Source organism: Corvus hawaiiensis, chromosome 21, assembly GCF_020740725.1.
Source record: "Corvus hawaiiensis isolate bCorHaw1 chromosome 21, bCorHaw1.pri.cur, whole genome shotgun sequence".
NCBI lineage: Eukaryota > Metazoa > Chordata > Aves > Passeriformes > Corvidae > Corvus > Corvus hawaiiensis.
The window spans coordinates 8,403,063-8,409,062 of record NC_063233.1 but is presented as its reverse complement, the minus strand read 5'-3'; positions in this window follow the sequence as shown (position 1 = coordinate 8,409,062).

The window sequence follows — 6,000 nt, the reverse complement described above, 5'->3', positions numbered from 1 at the left end:
CTAGGTGTACCCACACTGAGACAGGCCAGGTCCTTTGAGCTCTAAGGATCAGCTTTCTGAATGACTTCACTACAGGGATGAGTTACCCTTCCCTATGCCAAATAAACCAGATTTAATGAAATATGTCAGTAACCTGCAAGTTTAACAGCTGGCACAAGATTTAAGGGCAGTAAGGAAACCCACAAGATAATGCAGTAATTCTTTGCACAGCCCCCACTATTCCCCCCCAAAAAAAGTGATAACAGCTCAAGGAAAAGCAGGATAACATCCCTAAGAACTGGCACTCTTCTCATAGCCAATGCAAATGCCATGAGCAGAAAAAAATTACACTCTCTCCTCTCTCAAAATTAATTTATCACCTTGAAAATATTCTGAAGACTTAAAAGAAGCCTAGCTCATCTGAATGCATCTTCTCTCCCTGATCCTATGCTATGGATGGGGAGCCACATCTCCCTTTCTCAGGGCTGTTGGGAATAACTTCAGCCACCTCCTCCCTCCACAGCCGTGTTCTTTAGTCTGGGACTCTGTCAGCTGAGACCTTGGAGCTCTATCTGGTAATTTTAACCAGACGTTTTATGACTAACTTCATTTTGCCCAAAAACACACACACACAGGCTGAATTTTTATTAAGGATTCATCTAGAAAGTGTGAACTAGCCCGGGGCATTTGGGTCACAGCAGCAGTGATGCCGTCTGGCAAATGAGTGATAAAATAGTTCTGAAGCACCAATTCTGCCTCTTCAGACAGCAGCCACCTACCCAGTGTGCTCATCTCCAGTTCAGAAGTGATCATTGTTTTCCTTGGTGTTGAAGTTACCCACTAAACTCTCTTTTCTTATTTTTGTTACAGATGTCAAAGGCAAATTGTTCTGGAACTCCCCAGTTTTCAATCAGAGATGCAAAAACCACAAGTGTCTCCTCAGCTTCAGCTTGAAACAATGCACTCCCTTTTCGCTGTTTTCATCTCCACACTTCAAGCACACGCTGCCCATTGTGTTCATACCATCCACAGATGATTCCTACCTGAGAGTTATAAATCAAGCCCTTAATTCTTCACTGATTTGGTAAAAAATGGTCATATTGAGGTTTCCACGTGAAGTATGTCATATCCATGAAGTAATGAGTAAATCTTGATCCAAGTGGGAGGCGGAGAGGCTGAACATGTACAGCTTATATCAGAACAGAGCTCTTCAATGCTTAGAACTGCCAGCAACTCAAATGTAGAGCTTGGTTTTGGACCCACACCTGGTGTTTAGTACAATAGTTTACATGACTTTAAGTTTTCCTAAAATCAGCTTCCATGGAAATACACTCCTTTGACACAACTGCTCACTTGGAATATCCCAGGGCCACATCCCAAACTGATTTACTGGCTTGGCTGCCTTAGACCCATCAGAAATTTGCATTGCAGCACTTCCTAATGTGCAGCTGCAGATGGGAACAGGAGGGATGCAAACCTCTTCTCCATTTCTGCCAGCACCCACCTGAGCTATGCCAGCTGTCCTCGGATTCAGATGCTGCTGCTAAGGTATTTCTGTAGTGACAGATGGTCTCACTCTTAAAAAAAAAAAAGGAATTAGCTGTGAAGAATCCAGGGATGATTTTCCAGAAGCGTGAGACACACAGAAACACTTTAATCAGCTTGTAAGTTATTATAATGTAATTACAGGCGTCCTACTCCCATTTGTCTGAGTCACCAGTGGCCGTGTCCTTGGGAAACTGAAATTTGGGACACGTGCTGAGGATGTGACCAGTTCCCAGCCAATCCCATTTACACAATACCCTGTCTAAAATTCAGGAGGGAGAGGAACACAGAGCTCCAGGCATCCTTTCATGCTGTTAGAGCTATTCCCACTTTCCCCTCAGCAAGGGGATGGGGATGAATTATTCTCTGCAGCAAAGGAACTCTGATTCCTGATGCTGTGTGCTCCGGGGTCAGAGCACTGGGATGTTTCAGCAGTCCTCCTAAGAGTTGCTGAAAGCTCCAACAGCTGCTAATGGATCTGCCAGACACAGATTCTTAAAAACATCAGCAGGTTGGCTGATGGAATCTCCAGCCCTCCTCTCCCTGTTGTTTCATACTCATATTGTAAGGACAATTTTCCCTCGTGTTAAGCTCTAAACCACTGTCCCTTCCCTCACTTCTGATTCAGTGCCAGATCTCCAGTGCTACTGCTGAGGCAATAAATTAAGCATTGATCAACTTGTGGTTTTGTTACTTCCTAAGGAAACACGGGTGAGAAAAACCAATAACAAAATACGGAGTCTGGTGTCTCAAGCAGAGTGATGCCTCCCCCTGGCCTGGAATCATATCTATAAAATATTGCTTTGGGTATTATTCCACTGGCTGGAGGAGAAGCTTGTTGTTATTATGGCTACCTCCACTGATCTGTATGAAATACCTGACGTGAGTCTTCACCTGAAAATATCCAGGCAGTTCTCCTCTTGCATGCCCTCCATCGATTCCAGGAACCACCAAAAGCCCATTTCTCTGTGGAGCTCACCTGAACCACAGCTGATGCAACAGAATGGAAAACCAGGCTGCCTGAAAAACCTGTCCTTCCAATACCGTCACAACAAATCTCTGGTCCAAAAGGTTTTTCAATCCTACTTTTATAGATCCGTATTAATTTGAATTTTTATTCATATTTATTTGAATTTATCCATGAAAAAGAATCAAAACAAACGAAGAAGCCTCTGAATCCAGCAAGGAGTCCATACTGGCACAGCCTGCTCCACTAGCTGATCTGAAGCCAATTTATTGCTACATTTTCCTCTTATTTAAGATTTTCCACTAAAGGAGACCTCAAGAACCTCAAGTTTCAAGCAGATACACTTCCAGCAGAACTCAACTTCCCAACATGGCTATATCGAACATGAAACTTGAACCCAAACTCCACATTCTCAGGTGTTCTCAAGGTCACAGTTTTCATTTAAAATTTGTTGCTTCTGATTTTGACTTGAAATCCTCAAGGACAGTCTGAGTTTCCCCTTCTTCCTCAGTTTTCTTTACCACCTGACTGAACTTTACAGCTGAACTGTCACCCACAGCAGAAGCCCAATAAGCAGCTCTTAAAGCCTCTGTGGTGATTCCAACAAACTTGGAGTCACTGATTCCCCACCTCTCACTACATCAGGTTTGCTCAGAGCTCCAATGTCCAGCCTGGCCTTGGACACTTCCAGGGATCCAGGGGCAGCCACAGCTTCTCTGGGCACCCTGTGCCAGGGCCTGCCCACCCTCTGAATAAATGATTTCTTCCCAATATCCCATCTAACCGTGCCCCCTGTCAGTTTGGAGCCATTCCCCCTTGTCCTGTCATTATCTGTCCTTATAAAGAAGTCCCACTCCCTCCTTTTTATAGCTCCCTTAAGGTCCCAGAAGGTCACACTGCCCTAGATGGTCACAAGGGCAGACACCACCTTCACTGAAGGACAGTTTCTCCATCTCAAGGAGGGTAAAAAGCCTCATCTGAGCAGAGAAAACAGAGATTCTGCCTTTCTAAAGTGTGGCCTGCCCTGCCGCATCCAGGAACTCTCACGTCTTGTGATTGCTATCCATGTGCAAACCCTGCCAGGTTAGATACATGGAAAAAACAAGTCTTTCAACACTCACTAATCCAGAGTTTATAGTTCAAACCTTTTCTTTTTTTCCACTAACCACCTCTGATTCCTTGCCATGGGTGGAGCCCAGCGAGTCCTTCCTGCTGAGCAGCCTTTGCCCTTGTCCTTTCCATCGCTGCCGTGGCTGAACACGGGGCTGTGGGAGCAGCAGCCGTGGGCACATCAGTGCAAGGATCAAACCAGATGGAATCACCTCCTCCATGCCAGCAAAAAACGAGGAATACAGAGCACTGGACATGTTTCAACACCAGGTGTTTCATTGCTGCACTAAGATCACCTTTTAGAAAAGCAGGGAGAGCACACGTGAATTTTGTGGACTTAAAAACCGAGTCAAGGGGAGCCCCAGGTGTTTGTGATATTCCACAGGTGCTGTAGGGCTGCAGCCCAGCTGGGAGGTAAAAAGTAATGTGAACACCAAATTGAATGACTTCAAATTAGTCCCAAACCCCAAATTTATCAAAGAGAAGCAGCACCAACCCTTCCACAGGGAAATGCGAGTTCACATCCTCAATGCTGTGCTGGCCAAGAGCACATGGCAAGGAGGGAGAGCAGCCCTCCCTCAGCACATGCCAACTCCTGACACTCCTTTTTCTCAAGCCGTATTTACCCTCTGCACAATCTCACCAGATATCCACAGCTTTCCCTGGTGAATGCTCTGTCAGGAGCTGACCTGGTGGTGGGGGAACCTCTGCATGACACAAAACATGACCTCCACTTCAGAGAGAATCCCAGTGAGGCCACTGAGGTCACTTACAGAGTTTTAACCTCACATGACAGCAAAACACTTGAGTTTTCTAAGTATTGACATAAGATCTTCTTGGTTTCTGCACTATAAATAATTAGAGCCTGGAAACAAACAGAAACTGAACATCTTAAGACAGAGTTTAGCAAGTCACAGTGTTTGCAGTCTAGAACAGGGCCTTGTAGGCCAGACCCAATTCCAAAAGCAAGATCTCTATCAGTACTCAAGAGGGACAAAGTAACACAGGAATCCTCACAGACCACAAGAAGGATGGAAAGGAAAGTACTTCAAGTAGTTAACTGGCAATTACATGGAGCTTCTTGACTGCAGCAGACAGAAAAAACGCATCCAAATGAAACAAAACAAACCCCAGAAAACAAACAAAAAACCAGCAAACCAGCCCTGTCCTCCCTCAGCCCCCCCCCCCCCCCCAAAAAAAAAAACCCCACAACAAAACAACCCAAAGAACATCACCACAAAGCTCCCAAGCACAGATCACTGGAAAATGTGATCATTTAGTTGCATCAGACATTTTGGCTGGAAAAATGGAATTTATTGAGACCTGATGATAGAACTGATTAAACATAATCAACTTTCTACTTGCAAATGATAAGCTATTGATATCGAGGCATCTTCAGTCCACTTTCATAGTTATTTATATTAAAGTTGCAGATCTTAACTACCCAAAAACCAATTAGTTACAAAACAGTTGCATAATCAAGTTAGGGCAGCTTGTATTGATTCTGGGTCAACATTATTTGAAAATCCTCCCTAGCTGTGCCATGGCAGAATCCTACACAAACTCCTCACAAATAATGCACTGGAAAACATAAATAACCTGCAAATAATTGTCTGAAGTACTGCACTTATCCCTCATATCTCCACCAGGTCACCTTGGGTGAGGTGATTTGCTCTTTAAAAGATGAGGGTGAGTTCCTGACAGTGCTGACAAATTCTCCCTGAGCCCAAGAGCTCCTCCTGAGTAAGCTGTAAATCCCAGGCAGAAGGGATTCCAGCTCACAGCTTCACAGGCACTTGTACCCGTGGATGTGGGAGGGTCTGGATGTGGGAAGGTCTGGATGTGCCATGGGGGCAGGAGAAAAAGAGGAGGAAGAAAAAATTAAAAGTGTCAGTGAATAGACAGTATTTTGGGTTTCTTTAATGGAATAAGCCTTAAAAGATTCTCTGAACTTGAGAAGTTTCTGCAGGTCCTCTGGGCAGGCAACTGATGGAAGTTCCTCTCACATGAACGTTTGCAGGACTTTTAAGTCCAGTGACTGCTGCCTCCCGGGAGTTTGGCTTTTAGTTTCAGTGGAAGCAGCTTGTTGTGAGCATGCCCAGAAAGAGTTGAGTGGATCTGCTGTCACCATCAGTCTTTCAGCTGCCATTAAATCAATAAAAAAGCCTCGAACCAGAGACTTTCACCTGGAGGAGCAGTTTAGGCTTTTCCTTGTCTCATGTACATATGCAAAGCACCTTGCCTGGAATGTCTGTGCCATACACAGATCCCTAATTCTGCAGCAGCAGGAACCTCTCAAAAGGCAGAGGTGGTAGCAAAGCTATCCCCAGCACTTCTCACATGTGGCTGACCCCTCCTGCATTCCAGCCAGCAGCACTGAGCATCCCGGAGTGTTCTTC